Here is a 27,131-nt window from a genome sequence, read left to right as displayed (position 1 = left end):
ACTCTCTTGTTCTCTTGTCTTCTGCATGTGGGCCTTCGTCATGATCTCTTCTGTCTGTCTGTCTGTCTGTCTGCTGTTGAGTTATTGGTCTGATCTCCAGACACTCCTGTCACTGAGTTAATGTGAGTGATGTGTCAGTGTCTCCGCTCGCTATTTACAGTAGTTCAGTCAGCAGTGCATCTGAATTATATTGCAAATATTGGTTTACAGTGCCGTGTTGACATCACTGCACCAGAATGTAAGCAAACACATCAGATCCAGCTCTCTGACATGCTCCAATGCTAGATATGATCCTGTTTGTTTAATTGGCATTGCATACAATGAAGGTTAGCTTTTTGACATGTCGGAAAACAAACACATCACGTTTTAGGAGCCACAAATACTCCCAGCCAATGGAAACTCATGATCATATGTCAGGTTTGCTATCTGTAAAATAAACGTGTTAAACTTTGAAAATTAAGGGGGGGGGGAACAAAAGTAAAAGATTGTGTACTGAAAGTGTTTTAAAAGGGAATAAACTACTCATCCCATGATGCACTGCAAATTATGTAATCAAATCAAGCTTACATTTATGTGTATGGCATACGCTTGTATACATTTCATCAGTTTATGCATTCACTGAAACTGAACCCATGACCTTGGCGTTGCAGTGACATACCGTGGTTCTTATAGGAGAATAAAAAAAGTTGACATGCTGATCACTCTCACTTTGTATGTTTTTGATTGAATTCAATGTTTGATAAATGCTTGAGTTTATTTATTAATTTATTTTTCTTTTCATTCATTCATTATGTTAATATGTTTGTTCATTCATTCATTCATTCATTCATTTTTTTCATTTTTATTCGTTTATTTATTAGTTATTTATCGTTCATTCAATCATTAATTAATTTTTAGTATATTAATTTATTCGCTTATTATGTATTTTTATACATGTATTTATTCATCTAATCATTCATTTTTAATGTATTGATTTATTAAATCATTCAGTTTTTATTTCATTAATTCATTCATTGTTTTTTGTTTCCTTTTATTCATTTAAATAATATATTTATTCAGTTATTTTTTATTTGTTTATTTATTTATCTGTTCATTCATTCATGTTATTATTTCTTAATTTATTCACTTTTTTCTTTTTTATTGATTTAATTCATTCATTCAGTCATTTTTCTATTTATTCACTTATTATTTATTTATCCGTTTGTTCATTCAATCATTCATTAATTTTTTAGTATATGTATTTTTTCATTCTTTTTTTACTTTTTATTCATTCATTAATTTTTAATGTGTTTATTTATTTAATTATTAATTCATTAATTTTTTTAAATGAATTTATTTAGTAAATAGTTTTTAGTTATTCAGAAATGAAGCCGTTACACTGAGCATCTCTCTAGAGTAACCGAGTCTATGGGACACTCTCTCAGTTTTAGCACAAACCCGTTTCAGCTGCTCAGACTGCTGCTCCCTTATCTCTCCACAGACATGTGAGGTTTGGATGTGATGAGGAGCACGTCAGTAATCACTCACTTCTCTTCATTAGGCGCTGGCAGCAGAAGCTGTGATTTGCGGGTGGCATGTGTTTGTGATTTGGGAAGTCTCCGGGGCTTTGGGCCGGGTGCAGCGGGGTTCACATGTTGTCCCGCACTCAGACCCAGGTGCTTTTCAGCAACTTTTACCTCAAATGAAAGTGTCCTGCCAGTTTCTTTGGCCTTGGGTTTATTAGAATGAATGATCTGTGTTCTTGTTCAATCAGACCTCAGTGCAGGAGTCACAGACTGCCATTTCTGCTGTTTTGTGTTTTCTAGAGCATGTTGAATCAAATTGAGTCTGCAGAATTGAATTTAACAATACAAAATATACTAAATGATATCAATATCCAGTGTACAAAAGGGCATTTAATTTTTTTGTAGTGTCTGACCAAATGTATTATCCATCAGCTTCTACATTATTAAAAATGATTTAAAAGAAACAGATTTATTTTCGTGCTCAAACTTTGTGATGCTTTCATTCTGTTTTTCTAACAAAACATCTATTTCGGAATAATAAATATTTGAGTTTTTTTTTTAAAGTTTTTTAAAAGTCTTTTCTGCTCACAAAGGCTGTATTTATTTGATCAAAAATACAATATTGTGAAATATTATTAAAATTTAAAATAACTGTTTTCTGCATGAATATATTGTAATATATTGTAAAATTAATTAATTGTTGGCGACTGATTCCTGGTTAGAGCGAAAATAACTTTTTTTATTGTACTCCTAAGAGTAATAGATCATTTGAATCTGTAATTAATTATAAATAAGCAGTGCTGAAAACAGTTGAAAATTTAGCTTATATATTACATTTTAAAATATAGTCAAATGGAAAGCAGTTATTTTAAATCACAATTATATTTCTCAATATTACCGTTTTCCCTGATCAAAAAAATACAGCCTTGGTGAACAGAAGAGTCTTCATTCAAAAACACTAAAAAATCTGATTGATTCTTCAAAAGCATCTTAATGAACTTTTGACCTCCTGTGTATTCTGTTTTCTCTGTTATTAAGCTTGTTTGATAGCTCATAAATAATCTAAATTAGCGTCTTGAGAGAATATTTAATCCTATTCTTGTCTGTTTGAGCTGTGTTGAAACATGTCCACTGTGAATATTTCAGAAACGTGCTCCTCAATCGTACGTGAAATGGCTGTGTTTGGTTGGACGAAGTCAAATAAGCGGTGGGTAATAAGTGTTGAAGGTCTCGATAACGCTTGCCAATGCATTGAACAAAATAACAAACTGAGCTTTCACTTACAGCTGGAGCTGCCACAACTGTTTATTTTAGCAGACAGTGTCTGCCAGTAACTTTACAGATTTTTAAACACACATTCAGAGCTTTTGTGTCGTTTGACGGGTGGAAACAGAGCACTGTGTGTGTGTGTGTGTGTGTGTGTGTGTGTGTGTGTGTGTGTGTGTGTGTGTGTGTGTGTGTGTGTGTGTGTGCGCGTGCTCATAAAGAAGCAGTCATTGAGGTTTAATGTTCACTTAAGACAAGACAGGAAAGTTCACATCTATTGGTTACACTAGTCTTTGTGCTTCATTCATGCATGCAGATCTAAGCATATGCATACAGCAGATGTTTTGTGTCATATTTTAGTTATTTGTTGTTTATTTAAACAAAAACAGAAGCCTAAGAGCATGACATCATATCCTGTTGCACATACTTGCTTACATATCCAAAATGACTTTGCATGTTTTGAGTAAATGAATATTTTAGCTCATTTTATTTCTGTAATTGGATGGTTTTCTGAATGTTCATTATGGAAAAAAGGAGGGCAAGACTGAAATTGAATCCAGTAGAATTGAAAAATAGAATAGCGTGCACTGATGGATCGTTTACAGTAAGATCAGGATCATTGATTTTGTCTTCCTGTTGATTTTAAAGTGTGACCCTTTACATTTCTTACAGATTTGGCGTGTGTTTTATAATCTGGACTTTCTCATTGAAGTACTTCAGAGCTCTGAATATTCACTAATGTCTGTCCCTCGTATCAAACTTCACGTCTGTTTCTCCATCTCCCCGCTGTCTGAAAATAGCCCAGGTCCAGCTCAACCCCACCCTATCACTATAAACGCCTCTGAGCCTGGAAAACTACACACACACACACACACACACACGCACACGCACGCTCTAAATACAGCTCAATGTGGAAAAATCCTGGATAAAGTGTTAAGGAACGGTCCGGAGAAGGACTAAAAGGTTTCTAAGGCCGAAATTAGATACACAGGAAATATTCAGATTTTCCGGTTTATACTGTAGCTAAACACTGGCTTTTTTCTCATTCTGTGTCTTTAAAGTGACCCACAATATTTAGATGCTTTCCTTGTGCTGTGATCTCAGGCGAAAGCCACCCAGTGCTGAAGTCATTGATGAAAATCACAGATCCTGCTCAGACTGTCAGGGCTTTTATTGGTTGGTAGTCAAAATCTAGATGAATTTAAACAGATTTCTTATGAGTGAGTCTCAGTACATGTCTAGGTCACTTGTTACCCTTGGGAGAAAAAAAACAAAAACAAACAAAAACACCCCCGAGAGATTATTTTTAAGCAGATTTTTTGCAATGTGACATTTTCAGTATAAAAAAGGTTCTTATTAATTCAAAAAACCCATGAAATTATATTTTGTGTTACACGAATACTGAATTAATTCGTCTTTTTTGGCAAATTCTTATTACAGTAATGCAACAATAATATATTATTTAAATAAGTTAAAGTAATTAGTTTACTCCTGATGACTAATTAAAATAATAATAATAATTATTATTATTATTGTTTTTTTCTTTTTAATTATATAATAATGATATTATTATTCTTATCATCATTAAATTTTTAATTGTACCATTATTATTTTATTTGTAATTATATATTAATACGTGTTATTTTATTTATTTGATTATTAGATTATTTATTAACTATTTGTTAAATGTGTACATTTTTTAAGTGTTCTTAAGAGTAAGAATTTGGTTATTTTAATGTTTTTAATTGTATAATAGTTATTTTATTATTTTATAATTATATTTGAATAATTGCATATTTATTTATTTATTAAGTGGTATTATTTGATTTATTAAGTTATTTTTTGAAGTGTTCTGAGGCATAAGACTTTGGTTAGCTTGAGTCAATGGTCTGGACATCTATAAAGGTGTATTATTTTTAGTTCTGTAGTTGTTTCCAGGATACGCGGATGTTTTCTCTCAGTGTTGTGATGTCAGATCCCAGGTGAGGTCGGTCAGACTGCATGACGGTGTTTAAGGACGGCACGTTACAGTCTAGAAACTTCCTCCATCCTCAGTTTCTCCCTTCCTCTCTCTGTGTGGATCTTACGCTTGACTCTTCGGCCCACGAGAGCGTCTGAAATATAAACAGCATTTGCTGTTCTGCAGTTTATCTTGGGCTTAAAACTGCCTCATTGACTTGATTCAGTGCTTTGGTTCGGATAGCAGTAGTTGCTGATTGAACGGGGATAAAGCGGCTCTCTTTATCTACCTAAGCAAGACATACGCTAGCATTGTGAAATGAAAATATTATCCTTAAACCCTGCCCACATTAGTGAAGGCAGTGTGTGCGGCCCGAGGGCTGAGTACATGCAACAAAGAAAGCACAAAATGTTTTCATATAAAACACATTGTACTTTGGTTACAACCCTAATTAGATTTCACCAGCCGTCTGCTGAATTAATTCACAATCATAATTGCGTCGGTTAACCATGTAACAATAACTTTGTGGATTTTGTGATGTTTAAAATTTAGAATCATTACATGTAAACCTGATGCCACCATGAAGTGAGTAAAACCAAATACCAAGCATCACTGTCATTTATTTATATTTTTTGTACAAGATTTAGTGATATGTATAGGTCCAGACCACTGAAGAAAATAATAATAATATAATATTACATAAATGTATTATAATAATATTTTTTTTGTGTGTGCATAAATAATACATTTATGTAATATATATAAACTTTTATTTATAATATATATATATATATATATATATATATATATATATATCTATATATATATATATATATATATATATATATATAACTTAATATAATATATATATATATATAACTTTTATTTTAAAAAAAAATATATATATAACTTTTATTTATAATAATATATTTGTTATATAAATATTATTGATAATTTTATATTTTTTATTGTTATTTTATTGTTTCATTTTTATTTTATTTGCTGAAATAAAAAAAAATAAAAAAAATATAGAAAATCTAGTTAACCATTACTTGCAGCATTAATTTTACTAAATTAATATATTTAAATATAGTCTAAAGGAATCTCTTAAAAAAAAAGAAAAAAAAAGAAAAAAACCTTTAATCAGTAGGTTGTGTCCTAGTTTACCTCAAGCTGCAAGCAACGTCGTTTCAGAGGAGCAGCAACTTAATGCACTTTGATGAAAGATTATGAAGACTTTATTTTTTTTTTTCTGTAGAATATCGTGCGTATGAAGAATCGTTTAAATTAAGACCAGGATTGTGTAATGAAAATGTAAACTGGTTCATGTTCATTTTAAATATTATTTTTTCTTTAAACTCCTTCTAGCTAGTCTCTCAGTCTCTGAAGCTGTACTGTATGGTGCTGGTCGTCTGGCCCCGGGTCCCTGTGGATGAGATGTTTACTGTAAGCATCTCTGATCTCTGCACTGTAGTTAAACACTGATTGTTTTCTGGAATCAGGACTGTCAAATCAATGTGTTTACATCAGTCACATTGATCTCTCTGTTTCTAAGCAAATATGGGCAGCTGGCGAGATGGAAAGAGGCGGAGGAGGCCGACAGCACACCGCAGGAGTGCTCACAACCCAACATCTCTATACAAACATTCAGCTGATTTTTGCAAACGGATGATGCTGTCTGCCCGCTGCCCGCTTAGATGCTAGAAAGAGAAAATATGCAATTCTAATCATGACGCTGAGCTCGCTTTAGCTGGTCAAAGTCGTTTGAAGAGGGAGGATTCATTCAAATCCAGCAGCATGATTGTGGACCTTATTTTGGAGCTATTGAGTGATGTTAGCATTTCTATAAAATATATCATACTGTTGAAGACAGATTATAAGCCAAATTGTTTAATAAGTAATGTACAGGTTCATTATTGTGAAGTAAACCGACAGGATGCACAGGAACCCAACATGAGTCTCGTATCAATCTGAACAGGAATATTTAAAAAATAAAAATTGTAATAAATCAGAATAATGATCAGAATCGAATATTCCAGAGAGATGCATGATAAATATACTTTATGTGATGTCAAAATCCATTTGCATGTCCACTAATGTCATTGCAAGAAGACATCGGGATGGCAGAAATGGTCCTCTACTGATTGCAGTTCAGTCCAAAGCATCTACGCTTTGTTTTGTTTTGTTATTTTTTTTTTTATTTTTTTTTTTTTATTATTTATTATTTTATTATTATTATTAAATCTCTTTTCATACAAACTACCTTCCCTGACCAAACATACAAAAAAAACAAATTTTTATTATTTTTTATTTATTTTATTTATTTATTTATTTATTTATTTATTTATTTATTTATTTATTTTTTTTAAGGCTCTGTGTTATCTTGCTACTCCTGGTATGAGCTGAAATGGCAAACAAGTGGCATATAAGAAACTATTTAATTTTATTTAATTTTTTATTATTTATTTTTATTTAATTTTATTTATTCTTTATCTGAGCTGAATGCTTTGTAACTAAACAAGTGGAATAAGTTACAACACTGGAGTAAATTATGGTTTTTCCTCTGGGACGTGTTTGGATTCAAATGGATTTAAGTGAAAGAAGTAGAAAAAAACAGGAACACAATAAAAGTTAATTGATGAAGGTATAAATGATGATAGTGCACACAGTTGAACGACGTTCCAGTAACGCATGATGCACCGGAGCAGGCGTGATTGAGACCTAGGTGATTATCATAAGCGGCTTTATGATGTCGTTTGAAACCATTATGAAGTAAACCGCTACGATACGTGCAATTAGGATCACTAGTTTTAGGATTTTCCTTTTCTTTTTTTTGTGAGGGGGGGGTGTGGTTGGGAGTGAAGGCGGTTTGAACTATATCTCATATCCGAGATAGTAATTAGCTTTGTGGTAGTTTGGAAGAGGGGCAGGGCTCACAAGCAAGGCCCCAACATATAAATATCTCTTATTGATTAAAAAACTCTTCTCAAAAATGCAAACTCTGTTAGACATAACTTGTGTGAGTGTTCGCCCAGGATTATGTTCAGCTTTCTATGAAGACAGAAAGTGCGCTTCTTTTTCGACACTATATTGAACTAAGTGTAAAATCATTTGTTGCATTGGGTTCTTGTGTGAACACTCGCAGTAGTATTTAGCCAGACATGTGGCTTGATGAAGCCCTCTATCCCCCGTCCAAAAGCAGTGGAGGCTCCTCTCAGGAAGTTCCATCTTCTCATGTTTTAAAGCTAGAGAGTCTGTGGCCGTCCGGGAGTTTGTGCTCGCTATTGCGATGGGAAGCTTTGGCTGTCGATATTAAGCACACTGCGATGTGGGAAGCTTTGGCAGCTGTAGTGTGGGACAAAAACTAGAGAAGATAAAAGCCTTCAGATTTTGTAAAGTAGCTCTTGGTGGATACTCAAGCCATCATATAAATGAATGTTCAGCTATTGCTATGAATGGCGAAATGCCTTTTATATTACCCAACCGGAGGGGGCTTTACTGTGTGTGTAATTGCAACAATTTATGAACATTTGACTCACAGTTGATGGCAAGCATTAATATGAGAATCCATTTTAGATTATTTATATCAACTGAAATATGGGTTGTGGGATTCAACATGGTGGATCGTGGAAACATGTTGGTTCAAGGAGCTTAAAGACCTACTGCTTAGTGCTTTTTAAAAGCCTGTGTGTATTTGTTCTTGACAGGTTTGCGGTCTTGGTTGACGCTCGCCAGGACCCGCTGCACCGAGGGACGCCGCCCTGGTGATGGGAGGACATATGTGCACACCCAGCTCCCCCCCATCAACCTCGTGAGGTCGCATAGAAAATACCTGCACGCTATGAGCAATGTCGCCGGCGAAAGAGATGATTCCCTGCTATTTTTTTGTATTTTTTTTTATTTTATGTTGAAATTTTTATTCTTATTGTTATATTTGTGTATGTTATTTTATTTTATTTTAGTTTAAGTATTCTATTTATTTAGTTGGATTATTTGTTTGAATTTTATTTATTTTATGTTATTTTTTATTTTTACTTATTCTATTTCTATAAAAAACAAATGAAATAATTAAATGTAAAAGTAAATAGTAAATTAAATTAAAATTAAAGTTAAATTCAAATTAAATTAAAAATATGATAGTGAAAAAGTTAAAGACCATTAAGTGACTTTTAATATTGCTGTCTATATTATTACTTTTTCCTGCTGCATGGCCTTGGTTGAGTCAGCAAAAAAGTTGTTTAAGAGGAAGGGAAAAATTTTGATTAATTTATATATTTTATATATTTTTAAAAAATTTTACAAATTTATAAAAATTAATTTTTATAATTTAAATTAATTTATGTTATATTTTTGAATGTAGTGTATGTTATTTATTTTAAAGTGGAAAAAATGTACACAACAAGACCATTAAAATTTAACCAAAATAATTACTGTAAAATAATAAAATTATTAAAAAAAGAATATCCATTATAATATCATCAAAAAAATAATATCACAATAAAACCACTAAAAAAAAATATATATATATCTAGTATAATATTTTATGTTCTTTTAAAGGAAAAAACTATAAGTGGCACAATCACATTCTTAATTTCTGAAGTGACAATAAAAAAGTGATTGTATTTAATTTTCACATTCTTAATTTCTATATAAATTTTAATAATAGCGCTATAACAGCCAATTACTGCATGTATTAATGGCAATAATAATGATCAAAGGTCATTTGGGTTCAAGTGTATGCGCTGATAAGAGTTTAGGGTATCTATCATGACACCCTGGTGCACATGTTCAGCTCGAGACATTTGCATCTGGAAAAGGGTTTTACAGCAATCTGTAATTAAGTATAAATAGCATCATCAGAGGCGGCCCAAATGGGAACTACCTACTCTATCAAATGCTTCTGGCTTCTTTCCAGCCTTTCTGAAAACGGATGACCGCCTTCGGTAAATGTGATATGAGAATTGCACCGAGTTAAGTAAATAACTGCGCTTACGATGGCCAGTTGCTTTGTACTGCTGGGATAAACAGAGTCCTTCCCTGGCTTACACCTTGTCATGCTGTTACTACATAGCAAAAACACTGGAGTGTACCCGGAGCAGAATACCCTTGAAACGGAGCCCCAGCAAACTATCAACTGGAAGCGGCTGCCGAGTTTACTGGCACTCAGAGGGCGCCTGGAGTTTGGAAGCTGGCTGGGAGAATTATCTCTCAGAGGCCACCTGAGAAAAATCATACACCACACGTCACATATAAAACTCCAACACGTCAGCTGCAAAAATAACCAAACAACCCATCGCTGCAAAAAAGGATGTAACCGAGCTCTTAACATTTACCATTGTGTTGTAACCGTTTAGGCCTGTCGAATACTTGAAGCGTCTTTCTATCAGGCTTGTTTCAACAGCCTGTCCTTTAGTTTTACACACTCAGATTCAGGTTGGTGTATTTTTTGTTTCTCACCTTATCCCCCACCAAAAGGGAGCCAAACTCCCTCACGTGTGGATGAATCTGTCCATATAGGAAGCAGAATATACATGCTAACACAAGCCTAACTAAACTCCTACATTTGTGGCACGCCCGCTGGCTGTACTCTTAAGGGAAGCAACAGATTTAAGTACACCCTATTATTCCTTACAGGATGTCAAAACTCCTCGCTTTTCTTTGACGTGGCTCTGGGGTCTTGTAGTTTGTGCAGAGCACACGCTTTCTTTATTGAGAAGATCAATGAAGTCCTGTTTTAAAGCCTGTGATACCCCTCATCTGTTCTCAGACCCGCATGGAGGCGGTGCCAGCTGCGCATCAGAGGAAGCGTCCAGCCCCACACACCACTTAAGATATCAGGCCTCCCACGATTTATGCATTTATGTTGCCTCCTTTTTTCCGTCCCAGTGTCATTTGCACACCTTTAATTCTAACTTTACCACACCTCACAATATATATAAACTATAAAATATAGTTCTTAAATATATACATTTATGTGTGTGTGTTTATATACTACATAGATAAATATATAGCAGTAATTATAAATATTTGCGGGAAAAACAAACTTTTATTTTGGAGCTGATAAAAACAATTTGATCTCGCACACTAATAAAATTTTTTCATATTGTAGTAATGTAAAAAAAATATATACATCACATTTTCATATATACAGGTCCTTCTTAAATAAATTAGCATATTGTGAAAAAGTTGCATATTTTCCAGCACATGTAATGATAAAAATTTAACTTTCATCATATTTTAAGATTTTTTTCAGTGCACACCAACTGAAATAAGTCAGGTTGTTATGTTTTAATAATGATGATTTTGGCCATACAGCTCATGAAAACCCAAAATTCCTATTCAAAAATTAGCATTCATGAAAAAGTCTCTAACGAGCTAGAAATAATCATCTAAAATCAAACTAATTACTCTAAACACCTGCAAAGAGATATGTCCTGAGCTTTAAAAATGTCCCAGCCTGGTTCACTTACTCAAAACCGCAATCAGTAAGACTGGCCGACGCTGCTGCTGGTCCAGAAGGCCAGCATTGACACCCTCAAGCGAGGGGTTAAGACACAAAAAGAAATTTTCTGAACGAATAGGCTGTGCCAGAGTGCGTATCAAGGCCACCTCAGGGGAAGTCTTGGGAAGGAAAAAGTGTCAAAAAGTCATGCCACCAACGAGAAGAGGTGACCGCCCGACCTGAGGAAGATTGTTTTGTTGGAGCAAGGACGAATTCAGACCTTGGGGGACTTGCGGAAGCAGTGGACTGAGTTTCTGGAGTAGACACATCAAGAGCCAACGTGCACTAGGCGTGGCTATTTGAACCAGAAACGCGGGCAGAAGCGCCGACTGGGATACAGAGAAGCAGAGCACTGGACTGTTGCCTCAGTGGTTCAAAGTACTTTTTTCGGATGAAAGCAAATTTTGCATGTCATCGGAAATCAATGGCCAGAGTCTGGAGGAAGACCCTGGGGAGGAAGGAAATTCCAAAATCGCCTGAAGTCAGTGCAAGTACCACAGGTCAGTGATGGTTGGGGTGTGCCATGTCAGCGTGGTGTGCGTCCACTGTGTTTTATCAAGGGCAGGGTCAATGCAGCATAGCTATCAGGGAGATTTGGAGATTCCATGCTTCCATCTGCTTGAAACGTTTTGAGATGACAAGAGTTCGTTTTCAGCACGACCTGGGCACCTGATCACCGTGCCAAAACACTGGTAAATGGTTTTCCTGACCATGGTATTACTGTGCTCAATTGGGCCCTGCCACTCCTCCTGACCTGAACCCCATAGGAAAATCTGTGGGATATTTGTGAAAGAGAAACTTGAGAGATCGCAAGACCCAACACTCTGGATGAGCTTTAAGGCCGCCATCGAAGCATCACTGGCTCCATAACACCTCAGCAGTGCCACAGGCTGATTGCCCCATGCCACCGCCGCATGAAGCAGTAATTTTGCAAAAAGGATTCCCGCCCAAGTATTGAGGTGCATAACTGCAACATAATTATTTGAAGGTTGACGTTTTTTTGTATTAAAAACATTTTCTTTTATTGGTCGGATGAACTTGCAAATTTTTTGAGATAGGAATTTTGCGGTTCATGGAGCTGTATGCCAAAATCATCAGTATTAAAAAACAATAAAAGACCTGAAATATTTCAGTATATGTAATAAAATCATAAAGTTAATTTTTATCATGACATTATGTAAAAATATGAAACTTTTATACATATGATACTTTTTTGAGAAGGACCAGAGCTATAAACATAAATAAAATAATAATACAATAATAATACTCTATCTGTTTACCTGTCCTGTCTGTATTGTCTCTGTCTAAAAAAATAAATAAATTTGATATGCTATAAATATATAATTATATAAATAAAAACATAATAAAATATAGGCAAAAAAAAATAATAAAAAGACGTAAACGTTATAGAAATTTGGCCCTAATTCTATCTGTATAAAATAAAAATAATTTATATATATTATAAAATAAAATACATAATTAATAAAAATTAATGCATGTAAATAGATGAATACAAAGATGGTCAATATTCTCTATATGTAAGCTCATGTTTATTTGGTCTTGTCATGTCTATGCGATATATGATCACTAAAATAATAAAAAACTTTCACAATGATTAAAATTATATCATGAAAAAATAAATCCAAATAATAATTAATGCAAAATATGGCGGAAAAAATATGGTTCCATTATCTACAATTGGCCTCACCTTTCTATTTTTATATAATTTAAATAAATAAAGTAATGCTTCAACTAGTATATAATGAGTATTATCAGATGGTAAAAACAAAAGTTTATTAAGACGTGATTTACTAATTTCTTATGGAATTCAAGACCGGCTGCCAATCAACATAATGGTTCGTTAATCTAATCAGTATTTGATTTCGTATCAATTCTTGCTATACTATAAGGCTGGCAAATGCTATTAAACTTTTAGACATCTGCCTATTTAAACTGAAATTCATATCCCAACACTCCAAATATTGACAGGGTAGGTTGTACAAACCGCATGGTGTCTCTAGTACTTCTGAAAAAAAGAAGGTAAAATATTGATTTCTAAAATACTCTTTAATGTGTTTCTCGAATCCTGGCGTAAGGGAGATTACTAGTTAAGAGTCGCTGCCCAATCAGATCACTATAAAAACTCTGGTTAAAATAATGTATTCTCGCATATATAACAACATGTAATATACAGCAACATTTAAACTGTATAATAAACTCAAAATAAGGCATGGCATGAGATTTCAGATGGCCAGCCCTGGTGAGCTTCCTTGTATAGCCGACGTCGCCAATGCCACTTTTACCTGTCTTTAAGCACCTTGTAAATTCCTCGACTTTCATTTTGTGGCCGATCTCCTTGTGTTTTTCGTCATTTTGGTTGATTCCAGAATGACACCGTTCTGTCTGGCATTACGGTATATTTCGTGTTATTTTCGCAGGGCTATCAAATAACTATATGCTCGTCTCAGCCAGTGACCGACACTAATACAGGGCTTGATGGCGAAACCTTTCCATTTAATTTTGGGTTTTCATCCCTACGTCGTGGATGGGTTATTGTTCGAGAAGCCAGGGGGTAGCGGCTCGCTCGGACTGTTACTTGTGAGCGAGCTACTTAGTTCGCCGAAGGACCACAGCTCGGTAATACTACCCAAATTGCAACATAAATACTTCCCCAGATTGGCCTGCAACATAATTTCACACTTGTTTCCTGCCGTGCTTTCAGTGTGTGTAGGTGTGGTGTGGACAGAGAAACAGAAGACTAGGATGAAGTTACATTTTTAACACCTCACATACTCTCTTGGGTGTCTGTCACGTACTGCCTCATTGACTTTAGGGTGTCTATGTTCAGCCTCCCTTGCCTGCCTGTAAATTACGGTTAGAAACTGAATGGTTTGGTAGTCGTGAATGCTGGCATTGTTTTTGCGTGTATATAAAATGTGGTATCTGTGTGGGTGTTGTAGTTGTGTGTTGGTGTGTTGGTGTGTGTATAACTGTGGACTGCCTATGCATATTGCTATGGAGCAAAAGTATCTGACACATTAGTCATTAGGTAAAAACATAACAATTTAGTAATATAAAAATTCAAATAGTGATTTTTGCATTTAAAGTATTTTATGGCATGAAATCCAGGCATAAATACATTATCTTGGCATTGCATTCTAGGGGCGGAAAAAGAAAAAATTAATATTCTGAAATCTTTGGTTCTTCCACCTGGTTGTGTTGGTTTTGTTTGTTTCTGGTCATCAAAAAAACAGCACTGCTAATTGAACAACAATCAAATGCCAATTAACTGTAATCATGTGTAAACTGTCATTTTATATAAGACATTAAAAGTACTGTTCTACAAGTATATAAATGTCTGCTTTTATGAGCGGGAGGTATAAACACCTTCTCTAGTCTTTTTGCTGATGATGTCGAGGTCATCTGGTGTCGATTAAAATATCAATTGAAAATTATTGCTGACAATTAACATACAACTAATGAAGGATAGTTAAAAGTTATTAGTTATGTTCATCAATTTACTCATTTGATTCCAAAACAATATGAATTCTTTCGGCATGACAAAATTCTGAAAGAACTCTTTTGAAAAATTGCTTTGTTTTTTGTGTGTATAATGAAAAAACGGAGTCCAATGTTTTTGTTTGGGAACCCACACATTTAATCCAAATTTAACTTCTCATGCATCTGCAAATATAAATGCAAAAAAAAAAACATACACGGTTTGGAATGACATGAGGTGGGTGAGGAAAATGATGACCAGAATTTTTTTATTAATTTTTTATTAAGTTACAAATAAAATTGCATAAAAATCACCCATAAAAAAAAATCACCTTCGGCAATTGCATTATCCTCTAAATCTGTGGGTTCAACTGGTTTGCTGTTAGTTTGTTCCCTGGGTGGAAAATGAATAACGCAAATGCTAAATAAAAATAGTCTAGTCTTCAACTATAAAAAACAATATAGCTGTAGATATATATATATGGGCTTTAGAAAAAGGAGAAGAAAACTGTCTAATTTCAAACTGTAACTTAACTTTTCTCTAGTTCCACTTAAAATTTCAGGCGGTGCCCAGTGTTGTTTGGAAACTCCTAAAAATATCTTTTGTTTTTGCCGAAGATCCTGGTAGTATGAAACAAGCAATTCTAAATTAAAAGATCAAATGACAGTTCAAACAAAATGTAATCTACGTTTATAAAGCAAAGAGGAAACTATATAATTATATCTTCTGATGATGTAAATATGTCGTGATCAAACAAACCTCTCAAAACACAGTTTGCTTTTCTTTTGCAATCAATCTTGGCTGTTGAGAACTTAAAACCATCAAAATGCCCTTTTTGCATAAAAAAAAACAGTTTTTAGTATTTCTTAACATTTTGGTCTAATCTAAAAACCTGTGTGTTGAGGGGAGCAAAAACCAGATGCTTGATCAAACCAAGATCTCCCCGCCAGCAGCTTGAGTTGGAGCACGGACTTGGTCTGAGTGTCGTGTGACTCAGCAAACCATTGGGCTTGTTGTTGTAGTCACAGTCTCGCATATAGTGTGAAGAGAAAGCCAGAAAGATCTCATTCAGATTCAGACGTAGTATGCAGTAGTTAAGTGAAAGCAGATCGTTTCAGGGTCTCTCTTTGAGTGAAATCAATGACACGGACCTGAAGGAATTAAGAACAGTAGCATCGCTCCATTGGGTGTGCAATACACGCAGAAGTTTATAGATCCTACAGTGAGCCTCTAGGTGCTCGCCATCCATGCTGTATAACTAAAAAAAAAAAAAAAACCTATGGAATAAAAAATTAAATTATATAAAAAAAAAATAAAAAAATAATAATAAAATGTAACAAAATTTAAAGCGATAGTTACAAATAAAAATAATTTAAAAAATGAGATAAAAATATAAATATCAAAAATAATATTAAAAATTAACAAAAACAAAATAATAAATAAAATACATAAATATTATATTAAATAATTAAAAAAAAAAAAAATATTCTTAAAAAAAAAAAAAAAAAAAAAGTAAAAATAACCACACAAAATGTAAAAATATACTTTAAAAAATAAAATAAAAATAAAATAAAACAAACAAAAAACATATCAAAATAAAAAATATAAAATAAAAATAAAATAAATAATATAAAAATAATTATAATAGAAATAAATAAAAATGATAAAAATATGACTACAATGCATACAAAAAAACAAAAAAAAACAAACACAAATAAAACGAATAAATAAATAAAATAACCAATATTAAGCATAATGAGGATATAGAAAAAAATACATTTAAAAAAAAAATAGAATATAAAAAAAAATAAAATAAAAGATCCTACAATAATTTGATAAAAAAAATTAAGAATAATTAAAAAAATAAAATTAAAATTACATATAAAAAAATAAATAAACAATAATATATAAAAAAATAAAAAATAATAAAAAAAAATCAACAATAAAAAATAAAAAAAAAAAAATAAAACATAAAAAAAACAAAAAAAACTAATAAAAAAAAATAAATAAAATATAACTAAAAAAATTAAAAATATTATAATTATACGCACACGAAATAAGTAAAAAAATATAACAATAAAAAATAAATAACAAACACCGTTGTAAATAATAAAAAAAAAAAATAAAAAAATTACAAAAAAAAAAAACAAAATAAAATAAAAAAATCAATAAAATATAAAAATAAAAAAAAATAACTAAAAAGAAAAATATTAAATAAAAATAATAAAAAAATCTCTCGACATAATTAAAAAAATTAATAAAATAATGTAAATAAATAAAAAAATAATAATAAAATACCAAAAAAAATTATAAAATAAAATATACATAAAAAAAATAATAAACCTAATAAAAATATAAAAAAAATAAAAAAATAACATAAATAATAAAAATAAAACAAAATAATATTTTGCATAAAAAAAAAATACAAATAATTAATATTAATAAATAAAAAAATTAACTCAACAAATAAAATTAATAAGAACAAATAAAAATATAAAACAAATGTAATATAATAATACAAAAAAAAATGATTAAAAATAAATAACAATATAAATAATAAAATAACAATAAACAAATCAAACAAAATATATATAAATTAACAAATATATACAAAAAAAAAAAAAAAAATAATAAACAAATAAAATAAAATAAAACAAAAATTATATAAAAAACATATAAAAATCCAATAAAAAAAAAAAAAAAAATAAAATAAAAATAAAATAAAATAAAAAAATAACTAAAATAAATAAATATATAATAAAATATCACAAAAAATAAAAAAAATAAATAACCATAAAATAAAACTACTCGTTTATATGAATTAATCTAAATATTGAGTATACTACAGTTGTTTTTTTATATTATTGTAGTCAATATTAATTGAGAAATTGTAGCATGAATGGGGGGGGGTAATCAATGTTTGTTCTGAATATTAGGCAAAAATATTAAGTATCTTTGTTGGATTTTTGGGTGAAAATTGGCAGGTGAGATTTCTCCCGTTGTTAGGAGGATTTAAATAAAGACTGAAAGCCTAACAGTCCATGCTCTCTTAACAAGTAAAAATGAATTTTCTTTCATCAATAGCAATGCTGTCTACAGCCATCAGCATCTAGCATGTCGTGAAAACTGTGTTTTTTTTTCATGGTACAGAAGCGGGCAACCATGAGACGGTCCAGGACAAGACGGATCCTTACCTACGCATCCGTGTTTTTCTGTGTCTGCAAGGAAAACCCTGAGTGAGATAAAGACTACCCAGGACAAACCTTATTTAGTATAGCTTTTCCTACTTCGGGTGACGCGCCTTGTCCCAATCCATGTTTAACCATGTTTATTGCATTTTTGTTTGAAACCTGTTTTGCTTTGCGGGACTGTGCATGCTGCCTCTGTGATAGGTGGTATACTATTCAATACATGAGTTCAGATATAGCTATTTATATTTATCCATTCACCCGAAAGCCAAATCAGTAGTCCAGCGCTCGGAGCTGTGTTTTAATGTCAAGAGACGTCAGATTTTCATCGGCACACCGACTGGTTAAAAGACGTCGGCCAGAGAGCCAGACTCAACCCGTCGCGGAGCCTCAGACGCTGCAGCCAGCTCGGTTTTGAGGGAACGCCCCGGCCGGATGTTTGGGGTGAAAGGGGTTGGGATGTGGGAAGTACGGCTCGACCCTTACAGTCCAGGTGCTCACGCTGACCATATGATCAGAAAGGCGTCGGTGTTGTCGCGTATCAATTAGCTTCTCTGGGGTGGAGCATGAGGACCAAATTGGGGCAAAGTGTTTTGTTAAACAAATCGGCACTGGGGGCAGTTTGTCCATGGGGAGCGAGGCTTGTTAGGCAGGTGTGGTCTCATCGGTCTTAGCAAATAAGGCGTTTGAGCATCGTCGTTTGACAACACGTTTAATTATTCACAGACCATCGCCAAACCAGCACAAGCTGAGACTCCCGGCTGGCGCAGGAGTGTGGAATGTGGTATATTTATTGAGTTTCAGTCCGGGCGTGATGTCGTTTTTATAATCCATAAGGGTTCAGCTTCTGCATGATGAAGCTTGCTTAATGTCATCGGGACCATGCGCCGCAAACCATGATTCTTAATTAAAGGGGGTAGTAGTTCACCCTTTAAATGAAACCTTTTTGTCATCCTTATTAACTCCACCTCTAAAGTGTTCCAAACTTTTATGATGGACACAAAAGAAGCTATTTCAAAGAATGTTAAACCAACCAGTTGCCGGTAGCCCTTGTGACTTCCATAGTATTTTTTCCCATACGATAGTAGAAGTCAATGGCATACAGGAAAACTGTGTGGCTAACTAACATTGTCTTCAAAAATAGCTTTTTGGGTTCAGGTAAAATTCCCACATAACCTACACTGAAGGACCCGAGCCGGTATGCTAAAGACCACAGCAAACTGTTTTTGATGTAAATGGGGAAAGCCCTCATATCCGCAACTGCCCGTGGGACTCACAGGACTCGGGAGATTCGGCATAACATTCATAAACGTTCCCTTCCCCAACATCACCATTAAACAACCGCATAAACACAAGCAACAAACATTTCTGTCATGTGCGAGCCGTGTACGAGTTTGTGCTCTGGCGAGTTAGTGGTTATCACTAAATTGTTGTTGGACTAATGTGTTTCCCTCTGATTTCTCGGTGTTCGAGCACCAAAAGCAGTCTCAGACGACGGCGATCTTTGGAGACCAGTGTACATAGGGTTGTTTCTCATGATTTGATAAATCACACCAAAACCCATGTACCAGGTGACACTTATATTGTTGAGTAAATACCTTACGACCTTTTAGGATTTCAATTTGCGGGCCATTTACCAGCGGTTGATAACTAAAGCTAAACACTAAAGCCATTTAAAAATAGTCTTCATTACATTGAAACAAAAAACACAATTGTTATTAAAACGTGAACTACAAAAAATCAAATATAAAAAGACTCATTTTATTCTCTTCTGCTTGACAAGGCAATTTTTGATTGAGTTTAAATACAATTACTAAAAATAATTACAACTAAATAAGCCTAAAACTAATATGGATAAAAATTAATAATATCATGTAAACTGCAGGAAAATAACTAATAAAAATCCCTAACACAAACAAAATATACTAAAACTTAAAATGATCTGAAAAACAGGAAAAATATTAAAGAGAATATATTAATTTAAAAGTAAACACACATCTATGATTACTAATATAACATTGCTATTTTCTACATATAATGCAATAATTTTGTTTGCATTGACATTGACAAATGTGATAACACACAACGTATACAATACCACTTCTTATTTTTATTCCATCAATATTAAAATCAGCATTGACATGAACCAATCTATGTGATAGCACATCATTCCTATCTATCTATCTATCTATCTATCTATCTATCTAACACCTATCTCTCTACATCTATCTATCTATCTAAATCAGCATTAAATAATGTCTATATGCATTAAATATCTATCTATCTATCTATCTACATCTATCTATCAGATGATCTATCTTTTATCATTTATTTCTGCCTTGAATTAACATGTTTTAAATGAATTTAGGTCACGCATGTAAATTAATTATTCTTCTTCACATTTATTCGGCCTTGACACACCCACAAAAAAAAAATAAATTTTTTAATGAATATAGTCAATGTGCTTATTTCTTACCCTTTCGTCTCATGCAGAATATTTCACTTATTTAACCCTTTTCAGTTTTGGATCCAGGAGTGTTCTTGACAGGTTTTGTGCGATTTATCCACGTCCCTTACTTTTTCAAACATTGCCAAACTCCTTCCAAGCTCTGCACCGTAACCATGTGGCCCTCAAGCGTTGTGTTTGAAACGCTCTAATGCAGATTATTTCCAGCCTCCACATTAGATTCTTTCAGGTGAATGTGATCTCTGCTTAAGGAACGTGACAATCTGTCTGTTATGGCTAGTTCTGGTGAGTTCTACCTGAAAAATACGCCGCATGTTTTTATTTTGGTCGTCTTTCAGAGGAAATGGTGTAAATTGATCTTTACAAGGACAGACTGTGAGTGATTCTCCACCGATCTCTTTCCTGTTACCGTTTTCTAGTGTAATCCAAATAATGGATTTGGTTTTCAGATGCGCACACTTGCCGTAGCAGAGGAGAGGAAAATTACAATGACTTCAGCAAGGCGCCTTTTTATATTGACTTTTCATGCCGTTGCTGTTGCTGGAGAACGCTCCAAGAAGCACTGTAAACGGTGACAGTGAAAGCAGAGGCCCCAGTGTCGCTTTGAAATCTGCTGTTGTAATCTTTTTTTTGTTTCTCAAAACTGGATTTGGCTAATTAAGGGATAAAAAGAACCTGTTGGTGCTTTCCCCCCTCCATCCATTCATGAGGCCATGGAATCTGTGTTACTGACAGTCGTGTTGACCATCATTTCAGTCTCTCATATGCAAACATGACTTTTTGTTACACGCATCGTCGTGATGCAGTCATATGTCGGAACGGGTCTTCTATTTGCTCAACTCTCAAAGCCGTGTCAAATTGCAAAAAGATGTTTATCAGAACCAGCTGAAACGTCTATTGTGCTCATGATAAAATTTAAGATCTCAAATGTCCCTGACAAGCAACATGTTACTTGGAGTTGTTTGTTCACTAGTGTTAACTAAAGCTAAACCATAAAAATATATATTTTCATTACTTGAAAACAAAATAAATGTTAACATTTTATAAAAGTTTAGCGAGTTGTGGGCTAAATATTCTGATTTTCAAAATGTAGTTTACTTTAAGTTGAAATAATATTTTTAATAAACTAAAACTCATATCAAAACTAGTTATTTTATTTATTTGTTAGACCCACATTGAAGGGTTTGTTTGATAATTGTATAAATACACGGAAAAACTATCCAGATTCACATTGCAAACCCCAATTTGGAAAAATCAACAGTTTAAACTAAAATTACATGTTTTTTTAGACCATGTAATTAGTTTACTAATATAATATACCATACTAATTATATATTATATTATATATAATATATATATATATATAAATCTGTTATATATATATAATGTATATCTATATATAGTATGTATAGTGTTTTTTATTTATTTGTTTCTTTATAATAAATTTATGTAGACATAAAACTATTAACAGTTGAACTAAAACAATACAGTTTTGCTAAAACTTAAGTCTGGAATTAACAGGAACTCAGACAATATCCAAATAAAATCTAATTCCAAATTTAACAAAAACTAGAATAGTATATCAAAATATGAGGACAAGAACATAACATCATGACTAAGTACTGATTTTTATGTAAGTGAGCCTAACTTTATTATAAACTTCTATATAATAGTGGAAGTTAAATGATTATTTGATAGTTGCATTTGTGACATTTTCCTGACTTTTACAGCACGTTATCCCCTCAGGGATTCTCATTACTGCAATCCTATTTTGGATGCTTTTTTTTTTGGTTTGTTTTTTTTTGTTTTTTTGCAACTTTTGATGCTAGTCCAGTGGTTTATTTTCCATTACTGTCAATACAATAACAAGCATTATATTTTAGCTTACGGTCGTACAGACAGAGGGTGACGTAATAATGCCAGAACAGACGATTTTGCTAACAAGGATTTGATTTTTCTTAGTCGTGTTCAGTGGTTCTTTTAAAATAAAACAAGGAAGGGCCAGTTTTTCTTCCTAGAGGACCAGCTGTCACTCAAACCATTCATCACGCCCCTACCTCCACGTCTGTGTTTACTTTTCCGCGATATTAGATCTCCTGTTTTCTTTCTTTTTGAATTTTGTTCTTTCTTTTTTTTTTTTTTTTTTTTTTTTTTTTTTTTCTTCAGGTCAAAACCAAACAACCGATAAATATGTAGGATGGGTAAAAACACCCTCAAATCTTATGAATACACACTGTAGTCAACATAGACCGAGTCGGATCAGGAATGTACTCGCAGAAAGGATAAAACCGTGCCTCGCCTCTCAGAATAAACTGTCCACAGCCTCGCGGGGGAAACGAAAGACCACAGAGTGACCCAGTGTTCCATGACGTGAATGAAAATTACCGGCCCGACTTATCATTTACGCTGGGATCAACCTGTTAGAATTAGAGCCATTACAAGGGACAATTAATCTGATATATTTGCAGAGACAGTTTTGCGAGCCAGGGCTTATATGCATGGTACGGACAAAACCTTCCGTCAAGTCTGGAAAGAGCCCGTTACTGTGAGACTTTTACAGGGTCATGTTTTTTCCCCCCTTTTGGAGCCAAATTCAATCAAAGTTTCCTTTAACAAAAACAAAAAATTGGGGTTTTATGCATTTTAAACCCCCTGATGTTGTGAGAGGATTTTAATTTTTTTTTTCTTCTTTTCCCGGAAAATGCTAGGTACTGTTTCCGCAATTTGCCACAAAACTTACACTTACCACCCTACGGACTACCTCACCACAGAGGAAAACATGCTATTGCAACTTGGAGAAAAAAAAAGATATTGTTTCATTAAAAAAGTAATTTATAAGTAGTTTATGAGCTCTTCTTTGGTTTTTCTCTTCTTTCCGTTTCCTTTTTTCTTTTCTATGTTTTTGTTTTTTCTATTTGGTTTTTCAAAAATTTTTTTTTCTGTTAATCGTTTTATAATCATAATATAATCATTTTTCTTTTTTTCCTATAGTATTCTTCCCTCCCTTTTTTTTTTTTTTTTTTCGTCCTTTTATTCCTAGGCCTCCTTGCCTTCTTCCTCTGCAAATTCTATTTTCCTCTTTTTTTTTTTGCTTTGTGGATCTTTGTTTCTCGCTTTCTAAGTTTGATTTACTATCCTTCTTGGTTTGGTAAGTGTAGGGGTTCCTCTTTTTTTTTTTTTTGGTGTTTTTTTGTTTTTGAGAATTTGTTAAAATGTGTTAATTTTTAATATAATAATATAAATATAGTTCAAAAAGATATTATAATGGGTTATGTTACTCACATCGAGTATACATTCTTAGGGTTCCAACTTAATCCCTGACATTATGCTTGTAAAAATTTGCGGGATACAAATCATGCTCTGTTGATACACGCTCCGCATTGACGTAGTTGGATCTACTAGCCCAGGTTTTATCTTAGATTTTAAAACACACTGTCCAAAATTTCTGGGCCTGTTTTCTCGGTCGCAGGGGGGGTAAATTATAGTATATATGTGGTGGGGAAACAGGGCAAGGAAGAGGACGTAGAACGAGCCTTGGGTTAGCGTGCCCAAAATTAATCTTGTGGTCCTCTCATTTTGTGAATGGCATTCGGGTAATCGGGTTCAGGGGGGACCCATTACACATATTATTTGATATAGGGTCGTGGGTGAGGTTAGTGGTTGATATTAGTTCGCTGAGACCTATCCACTGATTGTAGTGAGTGTCTGGGAGTTTTTATGGGTCTGGTACGGCTGTCAGGGGAGTGGACTTTTGAGGGGTTTTTTAGGGGGACATTATGGTTAAGGGGAGGTGATTTAATTTTATTTTTAGGGTAAGTCGTCGGTTTTAATTTTATTTTATTCCGAGGCGAGGGTACTGCTCTCTGATTTTACTGGCTGCTCGTATTTTACATGCAGCCTTTAATAGTTTATTTTTATTTAATGGTAAAATATTTTTTATTTTGTGTCCAAGCAAGAAATACAGAGCGGTTCTAAAATTAAAATACAAGAAATTAACAACCGGGGCGAGAATCCAAGACAACGCATGATGATTAAACAAGCGACAGAATTTTTAGAATCAAGAGTGGGGAAATAAATAAATTAACCCATAGTCCTTTATTTTACGCTTTGCGTTCTACGTCTCCGTTCAAGGCCCAGTTGAAATGGGTCATAACATTCTAATGTAGCAAGGGTACATCAGAATATAGCGGTTATAAATAGTAGAGGTGGCTCAGCCACCTGGCGTAGAGATACCTGCAATAGTACGGGTCTTTTGGTAGACGTGCGTGTGGAGATCGGGTGATGAAATGGGGCATTACTATACCAGCCATTTGTGTCTATTAAAAGCCATTCCGCGGTGAAACGGTGATTGCAACCATGGCGAAGGTCGGTATGTGTGCGACCTGGTGTGATGCCAGGCCAGAGAGATCTATATTAAAGTCTGTTGGCTTTGTGGTACATGCCTATTCGCTGTTCCGATCTTCCGCGCTTGTGTGCATGTGGGAGGTCCGTCCGGCCTTCGCATTAACTTCCCATGTACGTCCCTCCCTGAGCAAATATATTTATGATCAGCACTATGTTTACAGACGCTGAGAACTGCTTGTGGTATATTTCCCAGCGACTCAAGGTGGACTTGGGTTTGGTGCCTCTTCATGAAATAATATCTTTGCTTTTTTGGACGAGTTTCGCAGGCACGCACTCACTCCAAGTCAGGATATTTTCACATTTTTTCAGAGTCGAAGGGAGAGAAAAGGGCCCCTCAGTGGTTTTACCAACAAGAGCTATCTTTTAATAAAAAATCGAGGATCTAACCATTGCTGAAAGGTTGTCTCTTTGTTTTTCCAGTGCCAAATGAAAAATGTAAACCATTAAAAAAAAAAATTAAAAGTTAGGTCCATACGCCCCTCATCACAAAATTCCACCTTATTTTTAGGACATTAAATTTTTTTTTCATTCTTAATTTATTGTAATGGACAATTAAGCACAAGTATCAATACCCCAATGCTATTTCTATATATATATATATATATATTACTCATTATATAAGTATATTTTTTTTTTTTTTAACAGATTTTTGCCTCATTTTTCTTATGAAGTAAGACAGATAGGTTTAAACATCCATTTCCTAAATATTTTTTTACAAAAACATTTAGTTTACTTTGAAACATGGGCACAACGTTGAAACCTCTGCTTAAATTATGCGATTCAATCAGAGTTTTGTCATCGATTCATTTAAATACAAACAAAAAAAAAAAAATCAAATTAAAAAAAAAAGAAGAAAAAAAAGAAATAAACTATATTTTGTGAAAATTAAAATGGTGCCTTTCTATGACTGCTTATTTTGGTTTTTATTTCTTTAAAAAAAAAATTATTGGCAAATGACTCAATGTTATTATTCACTTTATTTTTTCAAACATTAAAAAATACATAAATAAAAAAAAAAAAAATATCACCTTAAACTATACACATAAATAAATCAAAATAAAGAACATAAAAAACTTAAATAAAAAACAAAATATATTAAAAAAATTACTTACATTTTACATTCAATATCTTAAACAACAATTACTTACATTTTTACATTTTTATTTTAATGTATTTATATATATATTTGTGATTTACCATAATAAAACTTTTTACCTACTCGTTAAAAGCTAATATATCTAAAATTATAACAAGCCTTATAAATCTTTTCAAATTTATCAGATGTTTTTTGATCTTTTTTTTTGCAAATGAAGCACGTCTCTTAATAGGTTTTTACCACATCATTTCCTAACATATCTTTTCACAGGACAACATTTCTGCGTCACTAGACAAAAGGCACACGTTGAACCTCTGCCTTAATCTATTTCCAATCAGATTGTTTAAATCGTATCTTTGTTTTAACATGTTTTTCAAAAAAACAAGTCGGTTTCAAATATACAAGTATAGCAAAAAAAAGAAATAAACTATATTCCTTTGAGTTAAATTCAATTCATCTGCCTTTTATTGGCTATTTACCAGCTTTATTATTGTTAACTACAAAAACTAAAACCTTTAAAAAGTAATTACTGAAACCAAATCAAATTCTTTTATCTGACTGATGTCATCATAAATTACCTTGCAAACTAGAGCACCATTATAACTTATTTTGGTTTGCTTCAGTAAAAGAAGAATAAAAACCAAATAAAATAACAAAAACATTGTTTTTTTCGAAAGCAGTTTTATTAAGAAATCGTGTTTGTTTGACAGTTATTAAGCGTTCACTTACCACTAAACCCCTATAAATATTTTTCATTAAACTGAACAAAATGTAATGTCAACTGAAAATAAAAATCAGTAAAATATATTAAAACAATTACTTACATTTTATGGATTTTTATTGTTAACTGTTTTGCCATAATTCTATATTTGTGATTTACATGGGATATAAATTTTTATTATATACCAGTTAAAAGTGAATCAGCTAAATTAATACCGCTTAAAAATCATCTAAAGATAAGCAATTATTTGATCTTTTAATGGCAAAAACTCTTAAATGATAGAGGCTTTGTTAAATACGCTTCACACACCACCAGAGACATATTTTTAATATCCTAATGTCTGTCTTTTATTTTTGTTTTTCGCTTCTCGATTTATGTTTAATATTTTCAGAGTTTGTATTTGTCTGTTTTCATATCACCTGTGCAAAAACCCTCAACACTGGCTGATAAAGGTCAATATTTTCACCTAGAGACTACCAGCTCGGACAAGTCATCAGATCTTTCATCTTTTTGGTTGTGTTTG

General features: G+C 33.0%; 1 pseudogene; it reads left to right on the top strand.

Moving 5' to 3' along the window:
* The window catches only part of LOC122148124, a 91,871-nt pseudogene that overhangs the window by 45,153 nt on the left and 19,587 nt on the right, over positions 1-27,131 (top strand).

Source organism: Cyprinus carpio, chromosome A17, assembly GCF_018340385.1.
Source record: "Cyprinus carpio isolate SPL01 chromosome A17, ASM1834038v1, whole genome shotgun sequence".
In the NCBI taxonomy this organism is placed as follows: Eukaryota; Metazoa; Chordata; class Actinopteri; order Cypriniformes; family Cyprinidae; genus Cyprinus; species Cyprinus carpio.
The sequence above is the reverse complement of the archived record's forward strand: the minus strand, read 5'-3'. Positions and strand labels throughout refer to the sequence as shown.